A 20,612-nucleotide genomic window follows, 5' to 3' on the forward strand; every position below is an offset into this window, starting at 1 on the left:
CTCCCGGCTCGGCGGGGAGTCTGCTTCTCCCTCTGACCCTCCCCCCTCTCATGCTCTATCTCTCTCTCTCTCAAATAAATAAAATAAAATCTTTTTTTTTTTTAAGATTTTATTTATTTGAGAGAGAGAGAATGAGAGAGAGCACATGAGAGGGGAGAGGGTCAGAGGGAGAAGCAGACTCCCCGCTGAGCAGGGAGCCCGATGCGGGACTCGATCCAGGGACTCCAGGATCATGACCTGAGCCGAAGGCAGTCGCCTAACCGACTGAGCCACCCAGGCGCCCTAAAATCAAATCTTTAAAGAAAAAACAAAAACAAAAACAATGGACTGAATCAAGATGACAACAGTGCAGGTGGGGATAAATGACCAGACGGTGGGATTTGCTGACAGATTCTATTTGGGGTGGAGAGAAAGAAAGTGTCCAAAATGATTCTAAGATTTTTGACCTGAACAACTGGAAAGATGGAGCTCCTATCAAGTGGGATGGAGAAGTCTAAGAGAGGAGCAGATTTGGAGGAAGGTCAGGTGTCAAATTATGGACATAATCAAATTGAGGTGCTTATTAGACACTCAAATGATTATGTCAAATCTACAGTCGGCTACATGAATTTGGATTTCTTGGAAGAGATCCAGGCTAAAGCTATAAATTAGAAAGTCAGCATGTATAAAATGGTACTTAAAGCCTGAGAACTGGATGAGATCACCAATGGATTTTGTGCAGATAGAGAAGAGAACCAAAAAATAATCCTATAGCACTCTAACGTTTAGAGGTAGCAATGGTAAACAGGAACCAGCAAAAGAAACTGAAAAGGAGCAACAAGTAAGTCAAAGTAATACCATGACAGTGTGGTGTCCAATAAGCCAAATAAAGGAAATGCACCAAGGAGGATGAAGTGATCCATTCAAATACTGCCAATGGATCAAGGAAGAAGAGGGTTGAGAATGGGCCATTAGATTTAGCAATATGGGTCATCAATGAACTTGACAACACACACACAGTAGTAGGAGGGTGCATGTGTGACTGGAATGGATTGAAGAAAGCAGAGAATCAAGCCTCAAGATATGACTACTAGTTTCCAGGAAATACAGGAGAGAAGAACATGCTAGATGACATCATGAGGATGCAAATAGCCAACTCCAGAATGTGGAAACTTATACAGGAAAAATGACCTTAAGGGCGCCTGGGTGGCTCAGTCGGTTAAGTGTCTGCCTTCAGCTCAGGTCATGATCCCAGGGTTCTGGGATAGAGTCCCATGTCAGGCTCCCTGCTCCACCAGGAGCCTGCTTCTCCTTCTGCCTCTCTCTCTCTCATGAATAAATAAATAAAATCTTTTAAAAAATGACCTTAAAAAAAAAAAATATATATATATACACACACACACACAAATACATTCACATGGCATGAGAAAAGGGTGGAGGGGAAACTGTTACAGATGAAGAAAGACTTAAAGGACATACCAGCCAAACACAGTGTGTTTAGAGCCTGATTTGAGCAAATCTATTATAAAAAGATGTTTCTGAGACAATATAGGAAATTTAAACTCTGACCATGTATTTAGATTTGTTGGATATTAAGTTGGTGTTGTGACTGTCATTTTTTACAGTCCTTATCTGTTAGAAATGTATGCTGGAGTATTTACAGTGAAATGATGTCTGGAACTTTCTTTAAAATAGCCCAAAAGAGAAGGTGAATCAGTGAATCACTATGTTGTACACCTGAAACTAATGTAACATTATATGTCAATAATACTCAAATTTAAAAAAAGAAGAAAAAACAGTCCAGATGATTTATGGAAGGAGGATGGGTTAAATAAAATTGACAAAATGTTTATAATTGCTGACACTGGGTGATGATATATGGAGGTCATTCTGCTGTCTCTCTACCCTTGCATATGTTTGAAATTTTTCAAAATAATTTTTTTAAAAAAGAAAATAAGATGAAAGTTAAATTCAAGAAATACAGGTATCTCTTTCGGGCTTTTTTGCTTTAAACAGGAACAGAAAGATGAAGTGATAGCAGGAAGAGAAGGAAGCTTGAATTTCAAGGTGGGGGGTGCCTGGGTGGCTCAGATGGTTAAGCATCTGCCTTTGGCTCAGGTCATGATCCCAGGGTCCTGGGATCGAGTCCCACATCGGGCTCTCTGCTCCATGGGGAGCCTGCTTCTCCCTCCGCCTGCCACTCCCCCTGCTTGTTTGCTCTCTCTCTCTGACAAATTTCAATTTTAAGCAGAAATGACCATTCCAGGCCATTGAGTCTCAGCTTCAAATGATCATTTAGGGACTGAGGGGCCTTCTACCTTATTTCTCTTTCATGACCTAGGGCTTTTATTCTCATCTAAATCCTAGAAATTGGGTAGCAGGCACATCTTTTACCAGTTATCAGGAGGGGGAAAGAGAGTGTAAGGAGCAAGCATTGTCCTAGTTTTAAGGGCCTAGCCTGCAGGCACCACACATTACTTAGGGTCATATTCTATTATAAAAATTTTAGTCCTATGGCTACAGTCAAATGCAAGGAAGCCTGAGAAATGTGGTGTGTATGGTCAGCTCTCTGCTGAGCTACAATGCTCTGATTTTGGAAGAAAGGAGGATAGATTTTAGCAAATAATTAGAACTCCCTGCAAGGGAGTGATTCTAGTAACTGACCAAGGGATTTAATGCTAGGTAACGAGGCTATGAAAGGATCTGAGGAGGAGGAGGCATAACCCATAACTGAAAGGTGATAGAGTCAAGGGACTATAGGTCTTGGCAGAACAAGAGGGCTGCTGGAGTCGGGGCTCTGGCATGCATAGTGGTGGTACTAGAGGGATGCCTGACACTGAGAATATGAAGGAGTTACTGTTACAGATAATGCCAAGGTCTACAGATTTCATAGTGAGTGACTGATAAAGGGTGAAAGGCAAAATTACAGGAAGAAGAGGTCAAGGAACTAAGGCCAGGATTTCTGAAAGCTGACCAAATGGATATTGAAATTACCTAGAATTATGTTAGGACCAATGGAGAAAGTGACCATGAATCAGCTGCTAAACTCTCTGAGAAATAAGAGCAAGTGACAATAAGGGACAGTAGGGGGTATATCTGATGACATGCAATTCAAAGCAGGGGATTTGGGGGAGGAGGAGTTTGAAAATGGCAATGAGGAGCAAGGAGCACCCTCACTCTGTGGTCAGGTAGGATGCAGTAGAGATGGTAGAGATAAAGGCCACCACTACAGAGGGCTACAGGGGAAGGAGTCATCTGGGGAGCTTTAGATTTCAGCTGGAGCAGGATAGTAAAGGGGACCTTTGCAGGAGAGGTTTAGAGTATGTAGGAAATTTGCTGCTCACAGACTGGGCATTACAGTGAGCACAGGGGATGCATTCTGAGAGTAGGGGAGGGTAGAAGAAGGGAGGAGAATGAGATTAAGAGCTATATGGGGATTGGAGTAAAGGAGGTGCAGGGTGACCTGGGAGTCTACCGGCTTCTTGCAGTGATGATGTAAACAGGGATAAAGGGATAATGTGATTAATCCTGATGGTTTCAGGGTAGATAATGCTAGCAAGGCTGTGCCTGTTGTTGGGTAGGGAGGACTGAGGCCTTTCTAGAAATTCTGAGACCACCTCTTTGCTCCTGCCACTGGGGGAAAAAGCTGGGGAAAGGAGTGGTGTGAATTCCTCCAAGACTAAGAAAAATAGCTGTTATGTTAAAGGACTTCTCTCTCTTGAGGAAGGGCAGGGCTCTCCTCAGGCTTCTGGATGAAAGCTTCTGATGTTTTCTGGTGGCTCCTCAGCTTCACTTTGGGACCACACAGCAACAGGGAAGCCTGCAGGAGAAGCAGCAACAAGATCAGTTCTTTCCCCACACTCCCCAGGCTCTGTTCATTAAGCTGTGGCAGGAGTCCTGGGTCAGGGAACTTTCTGTCAGGATGAGTTCCTGCTGCCTAAGAAGTTTTATTCGCTTTCAATTTCTAACTCCAGAACAGACAGGGTCTCTGCTGGTGCAACCTCTCTAGTGCCTCAAAAATGTATGCCTCACCCCCTCCCCCACCCCACCCCTGCCCCAAGTTTGCCTTTTTCTAGCCCATGGCCATGTCTCCTGACCTCCATGGCTCTGTCTACAAGGTAACAGGTAGGCAAAGGAGGATGGGAGCCATTTGCTGCGATGACATTCTTTCAGGCAACAGACTGAATGTGAGTGGTTGAAGTGACAGACACAATGTACAGAAGGGCTCCTCTCAAAAATCCCTTCTCCACCCCTAATACCACTTAGTCTTTGGGTTTAAAATGTTCCTTATTTAGGGGCGCCTGGGTGGCTCAGTCGGTTAAGCGTCTGCCTTCGGCTCAGGTCATGATCCCAGGGTCCTGGGATCGAGTCCTACATCAGGCTCCCTGCTCCGCAGGAGACCTGCTTCTCCCTCTCCCACTCCCCTTGCTTGTGTTCCCTCTCTCGCTGTGTCTCTGTCAAATAAATAAATAAAATCTTTAAAAAAAAAAAACAAATAAAATGTTCCTTATTTAAAAGACCAATTAAGTCTGTGATGTTTAGGCAGCAGTCATCCTTTAAAAAAAAAAAGTTTAAATTATCCTTGATATTCAATGTTTCAGAAAACCTCATAGGTAGAAAAACTTTAGCATTTTTCTCAAAGTCTGAGGAAATCAGAAGCATATATTTATCTCCTCTGGGTCTCTGAGTGAATCCATGGTAGGAGAATTTTATCTAATATCTAGGTCATTTTGTCTCTTTAAAAAAAATAATATATATAAATATATCGAATAGCTTGTCAAATCTGTCCTGTGGTATAACCAAGCCGTAATTTGTCATCCATTTTAAGGAATTATAATTCTTTTTTTTTTTCTAAAGATTTTATTTATTTATTTGACAGAGAGAGAGAGCGAGAGAGGGAATACAAGCAGGGGGAGTGGGAGAGGGAGAAGCAGGCATCCTGCTGAGCAGGGAGCCCGATGTGGGACTCGATCCTAGGACCCTGGGATCAGTGACCTGAGCTGAAGGCAGACGCTTAACGACTGAGCCACCCAGGCGCCCTAGGAATTATAATTCTTTTGAGGCCTTTCTTGGAATATCCCCCGATTCTTCCTGTTGCATTTCTAGTTTATGAATCAAGCCTTTCATTCATTTATTTATTCAGCAAGTATTTCTTTCCTTAGCAACCATTCTATCAAAGCTTTAACCACTTAGGAGGTTAGAAGGGCAATCCATTCCCAATCCTGTGCGAGTTTACAGTCTATTCGGAAGAGCAAGAGAAAAGGACAAGGAAAGAAAAGTAAGAGAGGGAGGACAAAGAAAGAAGGAATGCATTTAAAGAGGTCAAAGTATTTATGTTATCTTAAATTCAGAGAGAAATATGTGAAACCCATGAAAAGAAAACTATAAAACCTTACTGTGGGATGTGAAACAAGGCTTGCATAAATGGAGAGACTTGTTGAGGTCCTAGATGAGAAAACTCGGTATTGGAGCAATATCAAACATGCCCAAATTAATCTAAAATTCAGTGCACTTCAGTAAATATACTAACCCCAAATTTTAAAACTTGACAAGTTGATCACAAAAATCTTTGGGAACAGTTAATATGAGCCAAAATAATTTTAAGAGCGAGGGACTGGCCCTTGACAGATCAAAATATCCTCTAAATCACTAATAATTACAGAGTATGATAATTAACTAGAAAGAAAAAAACAAATAGAAGAGAATAAAAAGTCCATTAAAAAGAGTTGAGACTTAATGCTAACTTACAACAAAGGGTTTTCCACAAGCTGGACACCAGTCTAATTTATGATTTTTAAAATAAAACTTGGATGGAAAAAAACATAATGCTGTAACAAAACTCCTTGAATTCTCATCTCCTTATTCATGTAAATAAGGTTTCTCAGCATTTATAACTATAAAAACAAACAAAAAACATAAATTAATATTGAAACGGTCTCATTCTCATGGTGAGTAATCTTTATCCATAAGAGTGAATAAAATTGAATTAAGCTCCATCTGTCACTGAGAAATGCATTTATAACACAATTTAATTTTTTGTTTAAGAATTACAAATTTGTTGGGGCGCCTGGATGGCTCACTCGGTTGAGCATCTGACTGTGGCTCAGGTCATGGTTTCAGGGTCCTGGGATGGAGCCCTGAGTCAGGCTCAGCACTCAGTTGGGGTGGAGTCTGCTTCTCCCTCTGACCCTCCCCCCATTCGTGCTCTCTCTCTCTTAAATAAATCTTTAAAAAAAAGAATTACAAATTTGTTATATTGATAAATTTTGTACTACTAATAATTAAACTGATAGAGTATTTTACTATCTAGAGCTTTAATTAATCCAGGAAATAAATTAATATATTTTACAGAGTATAACAATCAAATAATCAAAGATTTTCAAATATAAATGTTGTTTAAATTTAAGATAAAATCACGTGGGGTGAGCCACCGAGTCTTGGTTTTGGCTCAGCTCCTGATCTCAGGGTCCTGGGACCAAGACCTACATGGGCTCTGAGTTCAGCAGGGAGTCTGCTCGAGATTCTCTCTCCTTCTGCCCCTACCCCCCTCACTCTCTCTCTCCCTAAAATAAATAAGTCTTTAAAAAAAAAAGATAAAATAACATGGAAGAATTGAAGTAGAAGTATTAGTTCAAGGATATCAAAGAGTGATGCAAAAATTTCTGGCTATTAAAGAAGAGGTGCCACTTTGTTAGGACACTTAGATCTCATATGATATATGTTCTTTACACTGATGTAATATGGTTTAACTTTTTTTTTCCCAAAAAATGAAATGTAGTGATATTTAGCTCTCACGCCTTGACTGGAAAACAACTGAGAAAGGTAGCTCAAAGAATAAGCATTTAATCCGGGGTGGGAGGAACAGGAAGTGCAGGCTTGTTAAGTAAGCATTTGGTAGGCAGAGGGTTGCATGAAGGTGTCTTCCTACTATGTCTTGAAAAAGAAGCAGCTCAGGGGACGCAAGTAAATTCAGAAGGGGCTGAGAGAAGGACCGAGCCGAAAAGGAACGACAGAAAGGAAAATTTCAAACCGTTACTTAGGCCATCATTTCAGAAAATGTGTTCCCTGAAACATGAAGTTTCAAGATGTCAGCTGCTAGTTGTTAGGTGAAAACGATGAAAAACAATTTTTTTTTCATAATGCTATTTTTCTTTTAAGATGCAACTTTAAAAAAAATCTACATATGAGAAGGTTCCATATATATTGATGTAATTGTTTATGTGATTGTTCTACATTAATATGCCTCAGAGGAGTATAGCCGATCCAATGTCAGATTGATGAGTTCAGCTCACAGCTCAGCTGTTCACTGACTGTATACAGCTACGTAACTTTGTGGATCAACTTTCTTTTTAAACTTGGAGGTTTTTTTTTAAGATTTTATTTATTTATTTGTCAGAGAAAGAGAGAGGTTGAGAGAGAGAGAGAGAGAGAGAGAGAGAGTACAAGCAGGGGGAGCTGCAGGCAGAGAAAGAGGGAGAAGCAGACTCCCCGCTGAGCAAGGAGCCCGATGTAGGGCTCAATCCCAGGACCCTGGGATCATAACCTGAGCCAAAGGCAGACACCCAACTGACTGTGCCACCCAGGCTTCGCATGTATCAATTTTCTTGTCTGTAAAAAAGGAATAATAATAACACTTCCCTCATAGCGCTGTTGTCAGAGTTAAATGAGATACTACAAGGAAAATGCTTAGAACAAGGTCTGGGACACAGTAAATGCTATGGATGACCTTGCTATTATTTTTTAAAAATGGTGTGCCACACCTAAGAATATCAGAGATGACTTGATATATGAAGAAGGGACATTTGATATGCAAATTGGTGCATAATCAGCTCAAATAACTAATAATGGTCATGCTGTATGTTATTGGTCATACAACAAATATTAACTTGTTAGCTACTGGTTTGTGATGGTTTTTGTGATTTACCTTTTAAATACTTTATACCTTTTATAGTCACTAAAATGAGAAGATTTCTCTACCTTATTGTACAAAGTTTAAAGAAAAACATAAAATTTAATTCCTTCTAGCAATTAATCTGAAGTCACATTTTGCTGTCTGGTTTAATCCAAATCACATCTCATGAATTTTTGTAATGTTTTATAGAGAAAAATCCGTTTTTAAAAGGCTAAAAGCCTAAGTTCGAGGAAGGCTGGCTTTCACCATAAAATTACTAAACTTGTTAAAAATACAAGATTGTCAAAATACCTGCATTAAATTTTCTAGTTGGATGCTGGTGCCATTTATATGGCACTATTATAGCACTAAAGATAACACTGAATGACCATATATGGACATTTTTTTCTTCGGCTGAATAAATTTAACTATAGATTTGGTCAACACCACTGGTAGGTACTGATGGATTTGTATTAACTTTTTCAAGCTACTAGATTTATATTCAATTCACTGCAGTAGTAATGCACTGGTATTTACTTTGGTAATACACTAAGCAATTGTCTAAGAATTTTGCCAATGCTTTCAATACATATGCTTATGTAATGAGTTTTATAAAGTGTTTGATCCACTATAACAATAATTAGCTATGCTTTGACCTTAAATAATTAATGGAATCTCAATTATTCTGGGAAGGAAAGGAGAAGGCAGACATAGAAGAGCAATTTTTAAACTCTTTTGGGTTTGAGGAATCAAAGAGAATCTAAAAATTATGGACTCCTTCCAAAAAACTGCACATTCTTATGAAACTTTATATATAATTTCAGGGGATCTGGGTAAGATTTCTCAAAGGATCACGACTGAACAATCTGCATCCAAATTTCATGAGGTTCTAGTTAAAAGTTCAGATTCCTGAGTCCCACTGCAGACTTACTGGATTGGAATCATAGGATCAAGCCCAGAAATAAGACTTTTAACAATGTTCACAGGTGAGACTATTTAAAAATAAACTATTTTTTAAAGATTTATTTATTTGAGAAAGAGAGAGAGGAGGGGCAGAGGGAGAGGAAGAGAGAAACTTTAGTAGACTCTTCGCTTAGCTCCGAGCCTGATGCAGGACTTGATCTCAAGACCCTGAGATCATGACCTGAGCGGAAACCAAGAGTCGGACGCTTAACCAACTGTGCCACTCAGAGGCCCCTAAACTATTTTTTTAAAGACTTTATTTTTAAGTAATCACACCCAAAGTGGGGCTCAAACTCACAACCTCAAGATCAAGAGTCACATGCTCTACCAACTGACCCAGCTAGGCAACCCCCAAATAAACTACTTTTTGTCAAAGGAAAACACACACACACACACACACACACAAATGAACATTCGTGTGTATCATTTTAAAAGTCAAATAGTACTGCAAGGCTTATGATAAAAGCCAGTAGTCTCCTACCCCACCCTTCCCCAGGCCCACTCCCAGCATGACATGTTAACAGACTCAACTTTTCTAGCTAATTTCACAGATAATTTTCCTCCATATCTTTATATACTTATGTCACTGTTCCTTGATTTGCCTGTTGACTTCCTGCCATTGTGAATAAATACTAGAATATTGCTTCCCAACTCCATTTTTCTTCTTCTCACCCCAATATAATGATATACAATTTTTTTGTGTGAAATCAATGGTCAGCATTACATCATTGAAACTATATAAATATTGTCCACTGAGCCAAGTAATGCATTGCAATCACACCTCTTTTCCTGTATGAGCTTTCCATTTTTCTGAAGTTAATAATTGCCTCATTTTATCATTTGTTTGGTTTTCCATCTACCTATTGTTAATTTTTCCCCAATGTTCTGGCATCTCTGCCATATACTTATTAATAACATGTTCTTTTTGCCCAAAAACTTCTATTCCATTTTTCTGAGCTGCTCTGGAAGCCTCCTTCCCTCCGCCTCCTCTTTGGCCTGGCTGTTTTCGAGAAGCCCTGGGACATTCCTTCCTGCCACCTTACAACTTTTCCTGCTGCTTTTCTTTCTAGGATCTTCTCCTCTATCTTCCATTTTCATATTTTAATCCCCTATTCTGCTAAAGTACATATTCCAGCTTCCCAAGGAAGAATGGAGGTATAATGTTTGAGACCTTATATATATGAAAATTGTGTGTATTCTACGTTGAGTTACAGTTTAGTTTCATAAAGGATTCTAGGCTAAAAATAGTTTTTCCTCTGAATTTTTAAGGTAGTGCTTTATTGTCTTCTACCATCAAGAGTGGTTAGCAGCAATTCCAATGCTATTTTGAGTCATTCCATTTTTTGAGATCAGCTTTTTTTCCCTGAAAGGTTTTAGAATTCTTTTCCTTATCCAAGGTGTTCTGAAATGTAACGATGATATGCCTCGAAGTGGGTCTTCAAAAAAATTCGTTGTTCTGGGTGAGTCCTATCTGGGAAATTTTCTTCTATTATTTCTCTGATGATTTGTTCCCCTGTTTTCTCTGATGCTTTTTCTAAGATTTTATTTATTTGATGGGGTGGGGTGGAGAGAGGGAGAGAGAACACAAGCGGGGGGGTGGGAGAGGGAGAAGCAGGTTCCCCACTGAGCGGGGAGCCCAATGTGGGGCTCCATCCCAGGACCCTGGGATCATGACCTGAGCCAAAGGCAGATGGTTTACTGACTGAGCCACCCAGGTGCCCCTGATTTCTCTTTTTGAAACTCATATTAGTAAGTCACTGATGGATTCTATAATGTTCTCATCTTTCCTCTTCTGTTTTCCATCTTTCCCCACTTTATCCTCCAGTGTTTGTATTGAATATGTTATTTACACCACCACAGATTTTATTTTTATGAGCTCTTTCTTTATGTGTTTTCCTTTTTTGGTCACTTTTTGTTTTGTAAATATATATTTTTTTGTCTCTTTGATGATAATAATTAGTTTTTTTAAGTCCTTTTCTCCTTGCATTGTTTCTATTCCCTCCAGATCCCTTCCACTTTCGTGTGACTTTTCTTACCATGTTGGAGGTATTCATCGAATTTCTAGTGATTCTTAGGTTGCCATTCATATTTCAGGATGAGACTCTAAACACTTTATTAGAATTCCCTGTGTAGAGTATTGATTTGGGAAACTCAAAAGTCGATGCTCTAGTAATGAACTGGCTTTTTACTGGGCTCATCCAATTGTAAATGTCCAATTTTTTTTCCCTGTTCTCTGTCATCATTCTACTTCTCTGAGAACTGGGCATTCACTTAATGCCCCTTTTCTGATCCACTGACCAAAAGTTGTCTGGCTAGGCAGGGTGAGTATAGAAAGGAACCTGGGGGTCTAACTCTTTCATATGGAGACTTTAACCTATCCCTCCTATTTTCAGCCTGCACCTGACCTCCCCTTCATGGACCTGGCAGGTCCCAAACGCCGAGGCTTTACAGATCCTCTGAGGGGAACTGGCCCTCATCTTCATTCTTAGGTTTTGAATTCTTCCTCTCTGCTCAATTAATTACTACTCCTTCATCCACTTTCCATCTACCAAACACTTATCCTTGGCCAAACACTTATTAAAATCTGTAATCATTGTCTTGCCCTCCTCTTATCTTTGTTCTTTGTAAGCTAATGCCTTTTTTTATTCCTTTGCTGTCATTTTAGAGAGATTTGAAGAAGTGGGGGAGGGGCTAGAGGCCAAATACTTGTAGACAAATCATTGTTTTAAGGGAGAATTCTAAAGTATATCTTGGGCAACACACACTTGAGGGCCACTGGCTAGAACACAGTTGGAATACTGGATGACTGCTGACTAAATACAAGAACTGATGGATTTATACAGAATTAATGATTTAAGAAAAACAAACAATCATGTTTGTTGAATTATTGACCTGGGGGGATCATCAGATCCTGAAATAAAAATTCCTGTCAAACAAACAAATGAATAAGAAAGAAAAAAAAAAAGATAGGAAGAAAGAAAAGTCACAAACATGTTAACTGTAGCTATTTTTTAAAAAGATATCCTACATTTATTTTATTTTTTTTAAGTAATCTCTACTCAGAACGTGGGGCTCGAACTCATGACTCTGAGACTGAGCATCTCACGCTCCACGGACTAAGCCAGCCAGGCACCCCTAACTGTAGTATTTCTATCTATGGATACATTATTATATTCATCTTTGTACTTTTCTATATTTTCTAAATTTCATGCACCGTGGATCATTACTTCTGAGTGTGAATGGGTATATGGGAGAAACTTTCTGTACCTTTCCCAATACCTCAACTGTGGAGATGAAATGAAGTCCACAGATTAATTGAACAAGCTTTTACTGAGTGCCTAGACCAAAGTACCATACCTCAGAGGCAGTAATAAACAGGTAAATATTTTCTGAATCATGATCTGAAAAAGAAACTGTTTTTGAAAAGTTTAGAAGAAGGAAGGATCTTGTGGGCAATTTTTTAAACTGAAAAGCAATAGTATCTTATCGACATTTTTACATTTAATTTGTTTAAAAACAAAACAAAAAAAAAAACACGTATCTGGTGCCTCATCTCACAGATTCTATGCATAGAGATGGAGATCAAGAATCCATAGGCTAGGGATGCCTGAGTGGCTCAGCTGGTTAAGCATCTGCTTGCAGCTCAGGTCATGATCCCAAGGTCCTGGGACGGAACTCCGCATCTGGCTCCCTGCTCAGCGGGGAGCCTGCTTCTCTCTCTGCCTGCCTCACTCACTCTCTCTCTCTCCCCGACAAATAAATAAATAAAATCTTCAAAAAAAAAAAAGAATTTGTAGGCTAGACTAAGAATTCATAGTGATGGTGTGGTGGGTTCTTGAAAAACACTCAGGGAAAATACAGCTGCCTGCATTTTATGATGTATAAATGAATGCATATGTGGTCGATTCTCTTGGTTTTCTACCCAACAGTCACTTTCCCCACTCTGCACTTCTCTTTGTTAGAGCCTTGATTTTGTTCCAGTGACTTCACCCTTCCCACGTGTGATTTAGGAAACCTCTCCATTAGTCAAAGCTAATCATGGTAACGCCATTATTTCCCTTGCCAATGGTTAAAACCTGTAGAGCTTCTGAGACAGTAAGACACATGGGAATCGACCACCCCCGTCATCTATTGGATGCTGTTGCATCTGCACATAATCCCAGGAGCTTTGGTGACCATATTGCTAGCAGCCTGAAGAAGAATCAACACACAGAGGAAAGTAGAGCCAAAAGAAACCTAGAGAAGCAGAACCAGAACTCTGATGCAGCATGCTTGGACTATGACCTACCTTTGGATCTTTTGTTTTCTGAGAAAAAAACATCCCTTTATTGTTTATTCCAATTTGGGCTGGAGCTTCTGGTACTTGCAGCAAAAGGCATCCTCACTGATACAGTATGCTTTGTCTCAGGAAGGGGCTTTGGTGCAAGGGGCTGATGAGAGAAAAAGCAGTTGGTACTATTAAATGTTAGGCAAATTTGACAGATAAAATTTACACCTGGGGCAGGATTCTCTGCTGAACCAATTTGGTGATGCTCAGGCAAAAGGGCTTCAAGGTTAAACCAGGAAATTAGGAACGAAAGTGTGAGCCCCATAAATGATCAGTTTCCTAATGGGGACTTAGAATTGGCTGGCAGTGATCTCTTTTTCCAATCAAAGCAAATAAGTGGAAAAAGTTCAGGAAGTTTTCCTCATCTAGTGATTATTACAGAGAATTCTTTTGTGAGGGTCTAGAGCTTACATGCAGTAGGGACTGTGAACTTCATTCACTCATTGGTTCATTCATTCATTCAGTCAACAAATGTACTTTTGAGAAGATACAATGTGCCAGGCATATTAGTCAACAAGATAGACATAGTCCCCTGAACTAAAGAAATATATTTGTCTAGTGGGAAACAAAGGTGTTATATATTTATTTATTGGTTAATTATAAATTTTGATAAATACTTTATTTACTTATTTTTAAGATTTTATTCATTCATTTGAGAGCGAGAGAGAGAGACAGCACAAGCAGGGGGGAGCGGCAGGCACAGGGAGCGGCAGGCAGAGGGAGAGAGAGAAGCAGACTCCCCGCTGAGCAGACAGCCCGATGTGGGGCTCCATCCCAGGACCCCAGGATCTTGACCTGAGTCGAAGGCAGAGGCTTAACTGACTGAGCCACCCAGGTACCCCTGATAAGTGCTTTAAAGGAACAGAAAAGGGTGCTATGACAAACACTGGAGGGAAAAAGGGTCCTTAATTAAGAATGGAGACTGAGAGTCAGATAGTCAATGGGAGTAAGTGACAATAAATTGAGAACTGAAAGATAAATAATTATTCACAGGGAGTTGTGAGCTGGGGGTGGGGCATTACTGGCAGAGGCCTGGGAGAAGAAATGAAAATACACCAGTGCAGCTGGAGGATAGTGAGGCAGGGGGGATGTAAGATAAGTTTGGAGAGGGAGGGAAGGACCTAACTATATGGAAGGTTATGTGAAGAATTTTGGCTTTTACTAAGTGCAATGGGAAGCCACTAAAAAGTTCTAATCAAGGGCGCCTGGGCGGCTCAGTCGTTAAGCGTCTGCCTTCGGCTCAGGTCATGATCCCAGGGTCCTGGGATCAAGCCCCGCATCGGGCTCCCTGCTCCGCGGGAAGCCTGCTTCTCTCTCTCTCCCCCTCCCCCTGCTTGTGTTCCCTCTCTCGCTGTGTCTCTCTCTGTCAAATAAATAAATAAAATCTTTAAAAAAAAATAAAAAATAAAAATAAATAAAATAAAAAGTTCTAATCAAAAAAGTGACAAGAAACAATTTATATTTTTAAATTATCCCTATGGCAGCTGCATGCAGAATAGATTTGAGATAGGGCAAGAAAGTAACCAATTACAACTATTGCAGGCAGGAGGTAATGCTGACTTGGACTAGGGGGGTGGCAATGGACAGGGAGAAAAATGGATGTGAGAAATATTTTGGATGAGGAGAGAAAGCAAAAGGTTAAGGATGCTTCCTAGGTTTCTGTTGTAAACAAATGTGTAAAGGCAGGCGTTATAAATGTGTAAAGAGGAAAAAGGCAAGAGAAGCAGGCTTTGGAACAAGAAACGATTGAGAGTTCAATGTGAGATAACTGTCAGTTATCCAATTGGACACATCAAGTAGATAGCCAGTTATAAAGATCTAGAATGGAGGGTAGGATCGGAGGTAAAAGGTCAGGTATCATCAATATATAGATGGCATTTAAAGTCACAGGAATGGATGAGTTTATCTAGGGAGAGGGAGAGTACGAATGAGAGGAGGAGAAGAAAAGCCCTGAGGAATTCCATATTTTAAAGGATGGGGAGAGGAGGACCCTCCAGAAGAGGCTGAGGGAGTAGCTGGTCAGGTTGTTTAAAACTAGAAGAGGTCTATAGTACTAAAAATGAGGGTTTCAAAAAGGAGGAAGTGGTCAATTATATTGACTGCAAAGAAGACAGGAAAATGTCCCTTGATTTTGGCACCATAGAGGTCACTGATTGCTCGATGAGATTATCAAGTGCATTGAGTTCTGCTGCAAATATCAGAGAATCAGTTTACTGTGGATTAACCCTTGCACCATCAGAGTCCATTGGATCCAATTTTAGAGTTTGAGTATCTTTTGAGAGGTTCTAACTATTTATAAGGATGGATATTTCATGAGTTTTCTTAAACTGTTTTTTCCAAAAAACAAAAAGTAAATGTACTTAAAAAATGTAATAACTCATTCTGTTTTGCAATTACCATATGGGTACATTGAAGTCTTTCATAATTTATGGGATCTTAGTGATCTTAATTTTCTTTAGCTTTAACCATTTTGCTATATTATCATTCTAGGAATTATTTCAACATTACTCAACAACTATTCCCAACTACGTTAGAGAAGACAAAATAATAAGAAAACAATTTGGAATTGCCTAGAAGGTTGATTCAATAGTAAAATAAATCATCACCATTACATCATTCTTCTATTATCTTATTGTATTGTCCAAAGCACTACATCATCTTTTAAGAAGGTATAAAAAAAATCCAGAGACATTATCGTCATAGTTTTTTATTATACCTTTTATTAATCACTGATGAAAATTCAGAAATTTCATGTTTTGTTCCACTATGGTAAAGAAAACAAAACTGACAGAAGAAAACACTTCAAAAATATTAGAAAAATCAGAAAATAAAATGCAAAAGGACACTAGACATTAATGATGATGGTGAAATTTATCACACAAGTGGAATACCAGACGATGAGTCTTTATTTACTTACTTTTTAAAGATTTTATTTGTTGTTTTTTTAAGTAATCTCTAACCCAACATGGGGCTTAAACTCAAAACCCCGAGATCAAGAGTCGCATGCTCTACCAACTGAGCCAGCCAGGCAGCCCCAGATGATGAGTCTTTTTTTTTTTTTTTTTTTTAAAGATTTTTTTTATTTATTTATTTGACAGAGAGAGACACAGTGAGAGAGGGAACACAAGCAGGGGGAGTGGGAGAGGGAGAAGCAGGCTTTCCGCAGAGGAGAGAGCCTGATATGGGACTCGATCCCAGGACCCTGGGACCATGACCTGAGCCGAAGGCAGTTGCTTAACAACTGAGCCACCCAGGCGCCCCAGATGATGAGTCTTTAGATGATGATATCCTAAATTTTCTCAAACTCAAGAATTGCTAATTCAACAATATATATTTAAAGATAAAAAGGAAATATGGTATTCCTATCCATTCAACAGGAATGACTTCATTATTTAATATTTTGCAACAAGAACCCAAGCCATCCAAAAAAGATGTGAGGTATTTTGTCATCTTTTTTGATGTTTTGTGTCATATATGGTTGATATAGTTTACAAGTCAACAAATGCTAAAGGCAATGTCAATGCAAAGGTGACTGGAAGGAAATCATGATGTAGAGAGGAAAAATTCATTGAATGGCTAATTCTTTTTCCTCCAGTTTTATTGAGATATAACTGACATACATTGTGTAAGTTCAAGAAGTCTAATGTGTTTAAGTTACTAGTTCTAATCGTTGTTTATAAATCTAAATATGAAAATGTTTTACAACTAAGAAGATGGCTATCTTCTTTTCAACAAGATTCCAAGCCACCTACATTTTCAAAAGTATTTTTGTTGATTCAAGTACAAGAAGCAGCAAAAGTAAGAATACACTAGCACATTAGAGATGTATTTTTAATTTGGAGTCAATATTTATGAGATGATTTTGTTCCCTGTTCATATACATTGACTGATCAACAGTTGTATTTAAAGGATATGCCTTGGGGTACCTGGCCTCAGTCGGCAGAGCATACAACTCTTGATCTCAGGGTTGAGCCCCATGATGGGCATAGGGATTATTCAAAAAAAAAAGGGGGGGGGCATGGCCCATTTAGGGTAATATTTCTCTAACTGCAGGAAAATATAGGATAAAAATTTGAATTTGCTATGTTTAAATCCTTTTTTTAGAAGATTTTATTTATTTATTTATTTATTTATTTGACAGAGGAGAGTGAGAGAGCACAAGCAGGGGGAGTGGCAGGGAGAGGGAGAGGCAGGCTCCCGGCTGAGCAAGGAGCTGAATGTGAGGCTTGATCCCAGGACCCTGGGATCATGACCTGAGCTGAAGGCAGTTTACCGACTGAGCCACCCAGGTGCCCCACTATGTTTAAATTCTCATTAAAATTTATTTTAAAATTGTTTTACTATCCTTTATTCTTGCTTCTTATAAATGATTTGCAAAATGACTTAAAAAATATGAAAAAATAGGGTGTCTGGGTGGCTCAATTGGTTAAGCATCTGCCTTCAGCTCAGGTCATGATCCCAGGGACCTAGGATCGAGTCCCACGTCAGGTTCCCTACTCCACAAGGAGTCTCCTTCTCCCTCTGCCCCTCCCCCCACTGGTTCTCTCTCTCTCTCTCTCTCTCAAATAAATAAAATCCAAAAAATTTTTTTAAAAAATATGAAAAAATAAAGCAGGTCCATTGGTGATGATTGGTGTACTGAGGGTTAAACAAGCAGGGGTTTATTTGTTTCACATAACAAGCAACAGAGAACACAAAACTGGACCCTCTTATAGACTGCTTTTGGCTTCAGATAATAGAAATATTATCTCATCAAATGGGGAAGGTCAGCTTAGGGTAGACGTATTGTGGCTCAACAGTATTATCAAGACACAGCTTGCTTCCACCTCTCTGCTCTGCCATCTCCAGAACTAACTGGTTTCATGCCCAGGCTGCTAGTAAGATAGCTGTAGCATTACATGTAGACAAACAACATCCAAAGGAAGAAATGACAACAACCCACATCTCTCCTTATAGTTCTCTATTAACAGTGAGAAATCACTCCTCTGGCTCCTTTCCTTCTTGCCTCCTTGGCTAGAATGGCCTCACCAGCTCATTTCCGAACCAATACCTTGCTAAAGCAATGGAATTACCCTCAGATCATTCAACCAGTTTGGGGATAATGTCAGTTTACCCAAGGCACGCTGGCCTAGGGGAGGAATGGGCACCTGAACAAAACTGGAGTTCTGTTAGGAAGCAGGGGTAGTAGATATTAGGTAGGCTACAGAGTACAAGGCAGTCTAATCATACAAGTGAAACTCCTAAAGCAACTTCCAGAACATACATTCATTAACTGGAGAGAACTGTCACCAGGACTCAGAACAGAATAGGATAAGTAAGTTAGCCCTTTACAATTCCTCCTTTCCCATTTTAAGTGTTATTCTGTCATCTCCCAAGAATTCTGGCTATTGTTTTACTCCCTTCTCCTCTTACCAGCTGCATACAGGAGCAGCCAGCCGATAGATTTTCTAAGATGGAGTGAGTGAGATGAGGTGAATGAGATGTATGGAATCGGGAGCCAAGCCACACGACCGTGCTGGAGCCTGGGATGGGAGTATGACAACCTTCAGGAATGAGGTAGTGACCAATGGATGACAGGCAAAAGACAGGGTTTCTGAAGAGGCCTTGAACAGACAAGAAGAGAAATAATGAAACTGGGATAGGAAAGCTGTCTAGAGCTATCTCCCCACATTTTGCTGGTCAGGATTTTTACATGCTTTTAAAGTTAAGAGCGAGAGATGTGGCCAGAACCAGAATGAGGAAGAATGTGGTGTTGAGAGGAAGCAAAGGGAGAAAAGGGAGAGAAGGAAACCATTTTAGTTCCTTTTTTTCTCGCCTAACTGAAATCTATCCTTAATAGTTTGAGATGCACACACTCCCTTTAGAGTTGCCCAGTGAAGATCAAAATTGAGGGTAAGGTCTGGAGAGGCGGTTTTTGAATTGCCTCTTTTGGGTGATTCTGCACACTTGGACTGGGGCTGGAACTAAAATAGTCCTTGGAGGTGGAGGGACACAAGGGACACCATACCTAATTCCTCTTCGGTGTGCACTTAGAAAAAGCTGTAGGCATAAGAGAATGCACTTGAGTTTGGAGAATAAAGGACAATTTCTGAGCAAGGATTGGGGAAGGGAGGGTGGTAAAGTGCCAGCCGTAACATGACCTGGGACCATGTCTTAATAAAGTCACAAGAGATGAGGTCAATACCTGTTACATAGGATACTGATCAATACCGGCAGTTCCATGAGGTAGATGCTCCCAGTAAACAGAGAGAGATACCAAAGTTGCAAATCAGGGTTCTGTGTACACTGCATTGTGCAAAACAAGGATTGCTTACTGGCATGAACACTTAATCCACCATTTTAACAGCAGAAATCTGAAAGGAAAAAATGACTGAGTTTCAATTTCTACCACCTTTCCCTTACCTTTGTGAAATTTCAGCACATCATCATTCACAGCTAGTTTCCTACCAAAGCCAGAAAGAAGCATTTTTTGATTACTTATGTTCATGGAAATACATTTGCCTTTTTGAGTTACCAAAAGTCCTCCTTTGAACAAGTCTAAGAGAATCCAGGTGAGTCACTGTTCACTGCTCATGAAGGGGAAACTAGGAGAGGCAGGGTTGGAATCTTCCTTTTCTCTCTATTACTCCTCACCAGAAAAACTGAAGAGCTAACGCTGTAAGGCAGATTAAGAAGCTCCTTTGAGTCTGGCACGTTCCTTCACCCCCACAGGCTGTTGGGAGAGTTCTACACCAGAGGCTAAAGTTCTCATGGAGGCTGGGGGGGACTGGGTAGGAAAGCCGACTCAAATACCTTAACTCCTCCCTTCCCCAAATCAAATAATATCTATCTGCTGTTGACATCAGATTATTATGTGCCTTGATTGTTAAATATGTATTAGGAAAGCATTCTCTTGCTATGAAATAGCTTCTCTTGATTTTCTAAATCTATGTGAATTCCATGTGTTTTTTAATTTCACAAGCAACTTTTTATATAACTATGGTATAGTGACCCAAGATGCTAAAGAGCAAATAATTCGACGAGACAGCTTAAATTAAAAACAAAAAACGGAGAGATCTAATCTGGAGATGTTAGAAACAAGCCAATACCTTGGGTGTCGTGAGATTCGAACCAGTCCTGTGAAACGGCGACCTCCTGTATTAAACCCTTTCCCCACCACGGGCTTTGCATGCACGAGCACTTGCACCTGCACAAAGCGAGGACCCAAGTTCAGGGGCTTTGTCTCAAAAGAACAAAGATCGGCCCAGCTGCGCCCTCGCTTTCGAAAGGACGCAGCCACCTCCCGCACAACTGGCCGCTCGCCGAGCCGCGCCCCTCCGGCAGCCCACCCCGCCGCGCGGCGCCCGCCCCCGCCTCTCGGGCCCCTTTCAGCGCCGCGCCCGCCCCGCCTCCGCTCTCCGCGCGCCGGCAGCGCAGGGCCGCCCGATCCAGGCCTCGCCCCCCGCCGGGGTT

At 40.2% G+C, this 20,612-nt stretch overlaps 1 long non-coding RNA gene across 1 annotated transcript; it reads right to left on the reverse strand.

The window, feature by feature from the left end:
• Positions 1–210: 210 nt before the first annotated feature.
• LOC123840561 (uncharacterized) lies at positions 211–20,493 on the reverse strand. Its single transcript, XR_006790018.3, has 4 exons — positions 20,249–20,493; positions 19,345–19,513; positions 13,122–13,263; positions 211–3,799 (listed from the first exon to the last, which is right to left on the reverse strand). It is a non-coding gene; the product is annotated as an uncharacterized LOC123840561 (long non-coding RNA).
• Positions 20,494–20,612: the final 119 nt, after the last annotated feature.

The sequence above is a fragment of the Mirounga angustirostris genome, unplaced genomic scaffold, assembly GCF_029215605.1.
Source record: "Mirounga angustirostris isolate CCGP_5_RB_7025 unplaced genomic scaffold, mMirAng1.0.hap1 SCAF_2, whole genome shotgun sequence".
In the NCBI taxonomy this organism is placed as follows: Eukaryota; Metazoa; Chordata; class Mammalia; order Carnivora; family Phocidae; genus Mirounga; species Mirounga angustirostris.